The following is a 12,934-nucleotide window of genomic DNA, read 5'->3' as shown; positions in this document are numbered from 1 at the left end:
GCCAATTCCAAACAAACAGTCTGGGAGTAGAGTAAGCTTGAAACCCCAATGCTGTCGACGCGCGTCACAGGCAACCCACTAGAGACAGATCCCTCACCCCTTACGAAACAGAAGTAGCCGGTTCTGCGAAGGCTTTCCCGGTGAACAATATGAGGTGCTGCCGCAAAAGGCTTGAAGACAAAGGCAGACTCCGTCCTAAAGTTACCAGTAACGGGAGCCCTGCTCCAGGGGAGCTAATTGCCTTGATCCTGTAGACATAAAACAGTTCTCGCCTCGGACGGAGTTAAGACCCAGTTTATTTCTGAGCCAAATATGAGTGATCACGATCCAGGAACGAGGACTGAGGTTGCTCTGAAAGACGTGTCCCACTGTGGATGCGGTTACGTGAAGCTGTATTAGCTGCAGAACAAAGAAAAGCTGTTGTTACCAAGTAAGGCCTCAGGGATCGCAGCAAGTCGGAACTCGGCCCTAGGCCTTCGATAATAGAATTCTCAGCTTTTGGATTGGCAAAAAGTCAGTGGTCTGCTATGGGGTATACTGTAAAGGTTTTGATAGGCAAGGCTGTTTGATCAGACACATGCATGGACAATCTTCAGAAGGGCTGTTATAGGGCTGCTAGGTGGGTATGGCAGACCACACATTATCTAAGCTCCCTGGAGGTAGACATGGAAACTAGTAAGCAAGGTGGCTAGCCGGACTAGCAACAAGCTACAATTTAGCAAGAGATTCCATATACATACATAAGTACATATGTCCGTACATACATACTGCACTCACACGTGCCCACACACATGCAACTATGAGCATGAACAACACACACACACACACACACACACACACACACACAAGAAAAAAAAAAAAAACAATAGATGAAAAAACCAAAGAAACTCAGTAGAAAGCATAAAAAAGGGATCTCAGACAAAAAAAAATAGCCAATAAGTCTAAACTGAAAAAACTCTGCACACACAAACGGGTGTTGAGTTTGGCAATTGTAGGCTTCAGTAGTATATGATCATCGCTGGTAGGTGCCTCATGCCAAGCGTAGAAAGCGTAAGAGACCACTGGATTTGGTCTCAGTGAAATACAAAGTAAAAGAAGCCAAGAGTAATTCTGGCTTACTCAGGACATCTGCAACATGTTTACAGCTCAGACCAACAAATAAGCACTAAGTTTACAGGTCAGTTGCCCTTGGCAGCTTCTTACAACTGTTCTTATATCTTTAATTAATTCATTTATAGTCTTACTTGCCCGTGCTGGTGTTATCGGCGTCTTCACATGCTGGTCATGCGCGGCTGCACATCTCATCATTCGGCTGCAGCAGTCTCTTGTTTGTCTATTTCTGGCTATGGTGCCTCATGCTTCTGCAATGCCGATCAGTTTATTGATAGGAAATGACAAGACATACAGCATGCGAACCAGTCAGATGGCCAGGCCTGGACTGCTATACGTGAGTGTTCACAGACATACAACATACAGTCACAGAGAAGTCAAGCCTGCTGAGGCAAGCTGTAATCACAGCTACTGGGGAGACCGAGGCAGGAAAGTAGAAAGTTCAAGGCCAGCCTGGGTAATTCAGTTAGTAGAGCCTGTCTCAAAATAAAAAATAAGCCAGACGATGGTGGCACACGCCTTTAGTCCCAGCACTCGGGAGGCAGAGGCAGACATAGCTCTGTGAGTTCGAGGCCAGCCTGGTCTACAGAGTGAGTTCCCGGACAGGCACCAAAACTACACAGAGGAACCCTGTCCCAAAAAACAAACAAACAAAAAAGAACCAGAGTTGTTTGCCTGGATGAAAAAGCCCATTTGTAGTTGCTCAGTGTATTTTCCTCACAAGTACAAGTCACTGGAATCCATCTCCAGGACAATTCAAAAAAATGAATACATTTGGGCTGGAGAGATGGCTCAGCGGTTAAGAGCACTGACTGCTCTCCCAGAGGTCCTGAATTCAATTCCCAGCAACCACATGGTGGATCACAACCATCTGTAATGAGATCTGGCGCCCTCTTCTGGTGGACAGTGGTACATGCAGATAGAACACTGTACATAATAAATTTTTAAAAATGAATATATTTATACTAGGGGGAAGATCATTTGTAGAAACCAAATGGATGAGAAGTTCATGCCAAACCTATGTGGAGCATCACTGGACGCCACTGTGTTGGGGGCCACTATGTACCTCTGGTGCAAATGTTCTTATAACCTGCTCTGCATATGCTTTCTCTTGTGTCTGTCTGTCTGTCTTCCCTCTCTCCCCATCTCTTTCTTTCTTTCCCTTTTTTCACTTCCCAAAAAAGTCTTTATCAATCAAGCTACATGTGTGTAAATTATACAACATTAGCCAAAAGTTTCTGTTTTCAGAGCTGTCCCTTCCTCCCTGTGACATTTTCTAACTGTAGACCAAATGTCAGATGAGGATCCCTTTACATCACTCTAAACAACAACAAATATATCCCCCAAACCAAAAACCCTCAAAGGACACAAAGGACACCCCCCACACACACACACACACCACTATTTAGTCAGCAATTACCTCAAGTGCTAGAACTTCACACTCATTTTTTTTGTTTTTGTTTTGTTTTTGTTTTTGTTTTTTTTTTTGTTTTTCGAGACAGGGTTTCTCTGTGTAGCTTTGCGCCTTTCCTGGAACTCACTTGGTAGCCCAGGCTGGCCTCGAACTCACAGAGATCTGCCTGCCTCTGCCTCCCAAGCGCTGGGATTAAAGGCATGCGCCACCACCGTCCGGCTCACACTCATTTCTTCAGTTCTCAGATTATCCCAGTTTCCAAAAAGAGTTCAGGCCTCTTTGAATCCGGCCCAGATGCTCCGTACCAAACTACACCTGAGTGAGGACAGCTCTAGTGTAACTTTGCTGCTTTACAACTACCAAGGCCAGCAACGAGATCTGATGGGAGAAGGAACCGGAGGCTCCATCTCTTTCTTTTCTTTTGAGACAGAGTCTTGCTGTTTAGTGCTGGTTGGTCTGGAAATCTCTTTGCAGACCTCTTTGGCCTCAAACTTGCCGCAATTCTGGGCCTCTGCTTCCCAAGTACTGGGATGACAGAGTAAAGCCCCACACTGGCTCTTGTTTAATTTTAATTGCTTATATATTCCACGGTTCATGTAAGGAGGTCTTGAAGCACCTCTCATTCAGCCAAGATCACCCAGCCCACCCACAGCTGCTCAGCTCTGTGTCCTGCCTCACTAACCCCTCTATTATGCTTAAATGGCTGCACACTCTCCTGGTTTCTCACTCTCCAAATAGCAAAAACCTCTTCCCCTGTTTCCTTTGCACATTCCCCTCTTCTCCCTCTGCACCCTCCCGGGGAACACGTCCACTGACTCCCAAGCCTGGATCTCTGTGGTGGATAGTTTTATGTCAACTTGACACAAGTTAGAGTCATTGTGGAAGAGGAAGCCTCAGTTGAGAAAATGCCTCCTTAAGATGGGGCTGTAGGCAAGCCTGTAGGGCATTTTCTTAATTAGTGATTGATGGGGGAGGGCCCAGCCCATGGTGGGTGGGGCCATCCCTGGGCTGGTGGTCCTGGGTTCTATAAGAAAGCAGGCTGAACAAGCTAGGGAAAGCAAGTCAGTAAGTATCACCCCTCCATGGCCTCTGCATCAGCTCCTGCCTCCAGGTTCCTGCCCTGTTTGAGTTCCCGTCCTGACTTCCTTCAGTGATGAACAGTAAGTGTAAGCCAAATAAACCCTTTCCTCCCCAAATTGCTTCTGGTTTCATAGTGTTTCATCACAGCAATAATAATGCTGACTAGGACAATCTCCACGTCACATTCCCACCAAGCTTACAATCTCCCAGCGGGCTCCAAGCACCGTATTCCTTAGGCACATTCCTCCTCACTGTCACTGTTGGGGCATGGAGTGTCCAGAGTCTCCAAGCTAGAGACATGTGCTCTGTCTTGTCCCTTAAAGCCAGTCAACCGTAGTCTTTTGGGATTGACCTCCTGCCCAGGATGCTAACCCACTCCTTCTCCATCCCCATCTTACAGGAATCAGCAAGCCTGGGGCCAGCGGTGGCCCCTCTCCATGAGCTACTTTTCTCTAAGCCGTAGGATCTCTACCAAGGAAGCGGCAGCCACCCTGAAGGGCGGTTGAGAGCGGACTGAGACCACAGGCCTGGCTTTGGGAGGGTGACCGGCCAGCTGGCATTGCTATGCCTCCCGACTGCAGCCTCGCCCTGTCCACTTCCTCCTCCTGACTGGTCTCACCGCCTATCAGCCTGCTTGAATAAAGGGTGCCACCCCATGCCAGACAGCTGTGCCTTGTCCTTGAGAACCTGTCTCATGCAGGTATGCCCTACAGACGTCAGGGATGCCCTTGGGTGCCCTGCCCACCCTCCCAGTGCTCAGAAGTCCTCTGCACCTCTGGCCTTATCCACCAAGCTCTGTGGCTATTGGACTGAATGAGCGATCTCTCCTACCAGATTCGCGCTGACTGGGGGCCACTTTCCAGGCCTGCTCACAGGTCTCTTGAGTGGGCTTTTCTGGGGCAAGATTCAGAAATCATACTTTTGCCAGGCAGTGGTGGCACATGCTTTTACTCTCAGCACTCAGGAGGCGGAGGCAAGCAGATCTTCGTGAGTTTGAAGCCACCTGGTCCACAAAGAGAGATCCAGGACAGCCAGAGCTGTTACACAGAGAAACCCTGTCTCAAGAACCTCTCCCTACCCCCACCCCACCCCCAAAATAGAAATAAATTATACTTTTTTTTTTTTTTTTTTTTTTAATGAGCAGCCTAAGCCATTAAAATGCTGCTTAAAGTTTGGAAAGTGGGACTTGACCTCTCTGAGCTGTCCATGGACAGGATCTGCACCTCATTTGTTGTGCACACATGACCTAACCCAGTCTCTGGCAAACAGGAGGTGCTTGCCAATTGCTTGTTCAGTGACTCAAGGATCATTCCTAGGCAGCGATAAGGCCACGAGTGGCCTGGCCCCGGGTGGCAGGCACACCACCCAGGATAACTCTGGATCTAGTGCTGCTGGCCTTGTTCTCAACCCTCCTGGCCACCTGGGAAAACCTACGGGCTTGTCCAGCAGTGCTCCGACTTTTTTGCTGTTTGTGACAGGTTCACGCTGTGTAGCCCAGGCTACACTCACACTCCTGATCCTCCTACTTCAGCTTCCCAGTGCTGGAATTATGGGCTCGCATTATCACAGCCAATGGTGTGGGTGTGGGTGTGTGCGCGTGCGCATTGGGATTAAACCCAGGGTATCAAGTATGTGTTCTACTACTAAGACATATCCCCTCATCCTTTAAACGTCCATTTTTGGTCCAGTCATGATGGCACAAGCCTTTAATTCTCTTTCTTAGCAGGGTTTCAATGAAACCTGGGCTAACATCAAGCTCACTGTATAGCCGAGGCTGGTCTTGAACTCCTGATCTTCCTGCCTCCACCTCCCAAGTGTTGGGATGACAGGCTCCAGCCACCAGGTATAACTCAAATATTTCTTCTCCTTCCTTCCTTTTTAAAATAATAGACTCTGCTGCTAAAAATACGTACGTGTATTTGAGAGTTGCCATACCAGCAACTTTTTTTTTTTTTTGTTGGGGTTTTGTGTTGTTTTTGTTTTTAACTTAAAGAGAAAGGCCAATCTCCCAGCAGGAGGAATTTCAAACAACTTTTGGAGTTGCTCCTCACCCGTTTCCCATGGCTGTCTGTTTCGTTCATTACCCCAAAACTACAGGAGGAAGCAGGCACAGGTGTGTCACCGATTCACTAATTCAACTGCAGTAAAGACTTTCTTCATGGAGACTTACTGGCCCGGAGTGTTGTCAGAGCAAACAGCACAGGGGCCACTCAGAGGTCCTGGCCACCCGCTGGGTTTGTGGAGCTCTTCCTGACAGAACACACTGAGAGTGGCTGAGGATGTAGCCCCCGGGGCATAACTTGCCTAGACTCTGGTGCTCGGGGTTCAAATGCCAACACTGAGAAAGAAATTATTGGAGGGGCTGGAGAGGAGGCTCAGTGGTGGAGAGCACTGGCTGCTCTTTAGAGACCTGGGTTCGGTTCCCAGCACCCCCGGGGTAGCTAACAACTTGTAACTCCAGTCCTGGGGGATCTGATACCCTCTTCTGACCTCCACAGGCACTACGTGTGGGTGGCATACATACATACATTTAGGCAAAACACCCATAAGATAAAAAATGAAATGCACACATATTCAAATCTGTCTTGAGCCTTATTTAGCCCAGGTGCCCAAGCATATTATTTAAACAAGGTGGAATCCTCTTGTTCCTGTGGTGTTTTCTCTTCCCATGTCCTATTCAGAACCTCTGAGTCTTGCCACACACACCTTAAACGTTTTCCTCCTTATTTCTGCTGTGCATATTACTTCTATACAGTCTGGCTTGCTTCGAGGTGGCTATCACCAAGGTGTCTGATGTTCCCAAGGAGTCTTTCAAGAAGACCCAATTGGGTTGTTTTAGCTTTGCCAAACATTGAACTCAGGGTCTTGGGCATGTTAGGAAAAGCACTCTCGCTCTTTAGTGTATGGCCGAGGAAACCTTTCAAGAAAACTACTGACTCACTGTGACTCACTGTGAGGAAAGTGCTGATTAAGGAATTCTAGAGGCTCTGCTGTTACCATTCATGCAGCTTGTATTGCTAACTCCTCAGGTTGGTGCTGCAGTTCATTATTCTTCATCGTCTACAACAGCAGTTCTCAACCTATGGGTCGAGACCCCTCTAGGGGGGATTGAATGACCCTTTCACAGGGGTCATCTAAGACCAATGGAAAACAGATATTTACATTATGATTCATAACAGTAGCAAAATTACAGTTATAAAGTAGCAATGAAAATAATTTTATAGTTGAGGGTTACCACAACCACTGCCCTAGAAGCTCTTAAATGGACATTTTTAGAATATTTCACCTGAGATACGTTAACTGGGGCAGATCTTGCACGTAGCTTTGTCTTAGAACCTTAACAGATTGACTATGGGCTGTAGTCAAATCATTTAATGATAATTTCAAAAGAAATCCAGACTAATCTTATGAACATATTTTAAGTTTTTTAAATTCTTGTTATTTGAGACAGGATTTCTCTGTGTAGCCCTAGCAGTCTTGGAACTTGCTCTGTAAACCAGGCTGCCCTTAAACTCAGAGATCTGCCTCTCTCTGTTTTCCACGCATTGGAATTAAAGATTTGAAATAGATAGATGCTGGTTATCTTGGAGAGCTTTGTAGAGCTCTCCTGCCATCTAGTGGACAAATACATGCAGCACTGCTCACTTGGGCAATCCCATGCCCGGAACCATTGTAAGTAACTACTTTTTACATGCTCTTTAGAGCCTGAAGACAGGCTTGGAATTCCAGCTCCCTGGAAGACCGAGGCAAGAGGATCCCAAGTTCAGGACCTGCTTGGGCTAACACAGTAAATTCAAGGCTACCCTGAGAAACTTGAGACTGTCTCGAAATTTAAAAACAATAAAGACAGAAGAAAGGAAAAGAACCTAATGGAAAGTGAAGAAGAAGAAGAAGAAGAAGAAGAAGAAGAAGAAGAAGAAGAAGAAGAAGAAGAAGAAGAAGAAGAAGAAGAAGAAGAAGAAGAAGAAGAAGAAGAAGGCTGGGGATGTGGCTCAGTGCCTCTCTAACTAGGGTATGAGGCTCTGGGCTCAATCAGCAGAACCAAAAGTAAACAGATCTGCACCCTGTCGAGTGTCCTAGCCCAGTCCTGAAATCCCACCACTGGGGAGGCAGAGGCCTGCCTGGTCTTATACAGGGAGTTTTTTTTTTTTTTTTTTTTTTTTTTTTTTTTGGTTTTTCGAGACAGGGTTTCTCTTGTGTAGCTTTGTGCTTTTCCTGGAACTCACTTGGTAGCCCAGGCTGGCCTCGAACTCACAGAGATCCGCCTGCCTCTGCCTCCCGAGTGCTGGGATTAAAGGTGTGTGCCACCACTGCCCGGCTTATACAGGGAGTTTTAAGGCAGTCTGTATACATATTGTGAGACCCTGTCCTCCCAAAAGTATGCTGTGTATGTTCACTAGCTTACACACACACACACACACACACACACACACACACACACACACAATGTAAATGTTCACTTTATCATCTGAGCTGGACATACATGAGAAGTTATTTCAACCCCTGGGCGTCTGGCAGGATGGTATAGTGGATAAAATGCTTGCTGTACAAGCATAAAGTCCTGAGTTCAGATCCCTGGCACCCATGTGAACAGCAAGGTGTGGTGGCACATGCCCGTCACCCCAGAGCTGGGAGTGGCTCCCAAGGGTCTGCTGGCCAGCCAGATGAGCTTAAACAGTGAGCTCCAAGTTCAGCCAGAGACCCAGCCTCACAGAGGAATGTGGAGAGCAGTAAGGGAGGCCACTCAGCGTTGGCTGGGAAATGTACAAACCGTTGCGGAACATGGTGGAGTTGACTAAATGCGGAGAGGGGGCTGGACTGGGCCTTGGCTATCTGGTATGTGTGAGGCACTGGTTCAGTCCCCAGTACCGGAAGAAAAAATAAAGAGGGTACTCAGTGTCACCAACATTCAAGACTACATATGAAGCAAAACTCCATGGGTATTAGAGTAGAATTTCATGAAATAACAAAGTGTCTATGTTTGCAAATACATACGGTACATAGATTCATGCATGGAAAAGCTGTCCATGAGAATGGAAGAATGAGAAATCGAAAAGTTGTGTTTTTCTTTTTTTTTTTTTTCGAGACAGGGTTTCTCTGTGTAGCTTTGTGCCTTTCCTGGAACTCACTTGGTAGCCCAGGCTGGCCTCGAACTCGTAGAGATCCGCCTGACTCTGCCTCCCGAGTGCTGGGATTAAAGGCGTGCGCCACCATCACCCGGCGAGAAATCAGAAAAGTTTTTACTTTGCTTCTTTATGAGATAGTGTCTCGCTCCAGCTCAGGCTGGCCCTGACCTTATTGTGTAGACCAGGCTAGCCTCCCGCTTGCAGTGACCCTCAGCTTCCCAAATGCTGGGAGTGTAGACATGAACCACCATACCCAGCTCTGTTTACCTAGTTTTTGAGGTGAGGGTCTCACTATGTGGCTCAGGCTGTTCTTGAACTTGCCATCCTCCTGTCTCAGCCTCTCTACTTCTGGGACTACAGATGTGCACGGCTGTGCCCAGCTCTAGATACTGTAGGGTAAAGGCCAAAGTGTTTCTTTCACTAGTTCTGGTTCAGGGTCAGGGTGGTTTTTTTTCGGCTGGCCCTTTTACTCTACAGATACGCCTTTCAACCGCCTGTCCCTGATGGATCATGAGCACCATTCCATGTGCTGATTTTGGCCATTTGTGTTTCTTCCCTTTAGACATGTTAATGTTCTTTGCCAAAAAAAAAAAAAAAAAAAATTACCCTGGCCCCCTGTGGAATGAGTGTGTGTGTGTGTGTGTGTGTGTGTGTGTGTGTGTGTCAGGGACAACTTTGGGTGATGTTTCTCTCCTTCCACCTTTATGGGGGTTCTTGGGATTAAATTTAGGCCATCAGGCTTGCATGGCAAGCATTTTTACAGCTGACACATCTTACCAGCCCTTGTTTGTTTTTGAGAACAGATTTCACTCTGTAGCCCACGCTTTTTCTTTTGGGCCACCATCCAGTTTCCAAATCATGATACAGAGACTTATTGCTTAAATGCTTGATCTAGCTTAGGCTCGTTTCTGGCTAGGTCTTTTAACTTAAATTAACCTGTTTCTCTTTATCTACCTTTTGCCTCAGGGCTTTTTTACTTTCTTTCTGTATGTCTTACTTCACTGCTTCTCCTGTGTGGCTGGTGGAAGCCGCCTGGCTTCTAGCCCTGGGGTGTCTCCCTTGTTCTCTTCTCTCTCTGCCCACCAGCCCAGCCTACCCTTTCTCTGCCTTGCTATTGGCCATTCAGCTTTTTATTAGACCAATCAGGTGCCTTAGGCAGGCAAGGTGAAACAAATGCAACACATCTTTACATAATTAACCACATGTCCTTACATCGTTAAACAAATGCAGCATAAACAATTGTAACACATCTTTACACAGTTAAAGTAATATTTTGTAGCATAAATAAATGTAACATATCTTTGCCCAGTTAAAATAATATTCCACAACACCCTTGTCTCTAAAGTGCCACCCCACTTTCTTTCTTTTTACTAATCATTATTATTTTGAGACAGGGTCTCTCTGTGTAGCTCTGGTTTCCCTGAAATTCACTATGTAGATCAGGCAGGCCTCCAACTCACAGAGACCTGCCTGCCTCTGCCTCCTAAGTGTTAATCCTTCCAAGGATTAAAGGCATGCATCACCACTGCTTGACTAAAAGTTATTTTATTTTATTTTATTTATGTTTTTGTGTGCTTGCCTGCATTATATGTGCGCACCACATGTATTTGTGAAGTCTGAGAAGGAAAAAAAAAAAGATCAGTTCCCTGGGGAACAGGCCTTACAAGTGGTTGTGAGCCACCATGTGGGTGCTGGGAATAAAACTTAGATCCTCTGCAAGATCAGTAAGTGCTCTTAACTACTGAGCCACCTCTCCAGCTCCCTCTTTTTATTCTTTTTATTTTTTTATTTTTTTTTTTTTTTTTTTTTTTTTTTTTTTTGAACAGTTTCTCTGTGTAGCTTTGCGCCTTTCCTGGAGCCCGTTACCCATTTCATTGTGGTAAACACTAACATAAAATTTGCCATTTTAACCACTTGAAATAGTGTGAAATTAATTAGTTACTGTCACAATTATGGTCACCATCTATTTCCAGAACTTTTTAAAAAATTACTCAAACAGAAACTGTAGCCACTAAGCAGCCCCTCTGGTCTTCCCTTCTAATCTACATTGTATTTCTTTTCTGTTTTTCAGAGTTTCTCTGTGTATCCCTGCCTGTCCTAGAACTCCCTCTGTAGATGAAGCTGGCCTTGAACTCACAGAGATCAGCCTGCCTCTGCCTCCTGAGTGCTGGGGTTAAAGATGCGCATTACCACTGCCTGACTAGCCATGTTGTGTTTCTAAGAAGTGGCCCAGTCTAGCGCTTTGTCTAGGTGGGGTCATGCAATGTTTGACCTTTGTTTGTCTGCCCTTTCCCCCTTGGCATGATTTCAAGGTCCACCCATGTCATGGGATGTATCGGAGTTTCAGAACCTCATTCCTTTGCATTTTTGAGACAGCGCTCCACCCTGACCTGCACCCCAGCCCAGAGAACATCAGTGCTTTCGAGGTCAGACGCCATTTCATTGTGCATGTATGTCCTACACCTTGTTTCTACTTTACGGCTATTGTGAAGACTGTTGCTAGGAACACTAGCGCACCAGGACATTTGGGTCCCTCTGGTCAGTTCTTTTCTCGTCACTGCGACAAAAACATCTGACAGAGCAGCTGAAGGCGAGAAGGATTTATTTTGGCTCACACTTCAGAGAGGTGCAGTCCTCCGATGGGAGCATGAGAGTCACGTTTGTGCGCAATCAGGAAGCAACAGTGATGAAGCCTGTGTCGTGCTCACTCTCCGTTTGTTTACATTTTTTCAAGACTTATTTATTTTTGTTTTATGTATATGAGTGGAGATTTTGTTTTGTTTTCAAGACAGGGTTTCTCTGTATAGCTTTGCGCCTTTCCTGGAACTCACTTTGTAGACCAGGCTGGCCTTGAACTCAGAGATCCACCTGCCTCTGCCTCCCGAGTGCTGGGATTAAAGGCGTGCGCCGCCCCCGCCCTGCTTGTTTTCAGTTTTGAGACGGAGACTCACTATGTAACCCTGGCTGCCCTGGAACTCACTCTGTAGACCAGGCTGCCCTGGAACTCACAGAGATCTGTCTGTCTCTGTCTCCAAGCGCAAGGATTAAAGGTGTGCACCACCATGCCCAGCCATCTATGAGTGTTTTGCCTGTGTGTATATGTATGTACACCATGTGTCTGCAGTGCCCAAGGAAGCCGGAAGATGACACTGGATCCCCAGAGGTGGAGTTACAGAAGACTCCAAGCCAGTGGTTCTCAACCTTCCTAGTTCCTCGTATTGTGGTGATCCCCCAACCATAAAATTATTTCATTGTTACTTCATAACTGTAATTTTGCTACTGTTATGAATCGTAATGTGAATATTGTGCTTTCAGATGGTCTTAGGAGATCCCCATGAAAGGGTCATTCACCCCCCCAAAGGGGTCATGACCCACAGGTTGAGAACTACTGTTGAAGCCTTCACATTGATGTTGGGAACCCAGGTTTTCTGTAAGAGCAACAGGCGATCTTTACCAAGGAGTGGTCTCCAGCCCCCTGTCTCCTCTTGACACAGTGCTAGACCATCAACCCAACAGATGGAGCCACCTATATTTAGGGAGGGTCCTCCTTTCTCATTTAGACCCATGTAGAAACTTCCTCACAGATGTGCCCAGAGGTTTGTCTCCAGGTGATTATGGATCCTGTCCAGCTGTCCATCAACATAAACCATCAGAGGCATGTGCTTAGGGAGGGAATTGCAGGTGCCATATTGTCGTATAGTGACTGCTTAGCTTTGGGGAGAACTGCCCGAGTCTTCCCACAACAGCGACATCCTTTTCATTCCCACTGATGGAGGTTCCGGTTCCTCCACATCCTGCCAGTACTTACCACCTTTCATGGTAAATGTGAAGTCATGTCTTTCTAAATTTTCAGTCTTTCACCTTTGACTCTGATGTTAACTGGGATTTTCCCACAAGTTCCTTTATCAAATTATAGAATCTCCCTTTTAGTCCTATTTTATGATCATTTATATCATGCAATGGTGCTAAGTGTCCCTCCCAAAACCTTGTCTTTGTCAATTGAGATGACTGTGTGATTTTTTTTTCCCATCAACTTATTAACATCATTTTTTTTGGTTTTGTGTTCACCAATTTTCCATGTCTAAGTAAATCTCACTTGGTCACAATGTGTGTATGTACATATTTTAAGTATGTGCATAGAATGCACCTAACTTTATATTTAGTTTTCTGGGATTTTGTTTAGGCTTTTCTATTTTCTTTTTTC

This window comes from Peromyscus leucopus, chromosome 19 (genome assembly GCF_004664715.2).
Source record: "Peromyscus leucopus breed LL Stock chromosome 19, UCI_PerLeu_2.1, whole genome shotgun sequence".
Taxonomy (NCBI): domain Eukaryota; kingdom Metazoa; phylum Chordata; class Mammalia; order Rodentia; family Cricetidae; genus Peromyscus; species Peromyscus leucopus.
Note: the sequence above shows the minus strand (reverse complement) of the source record.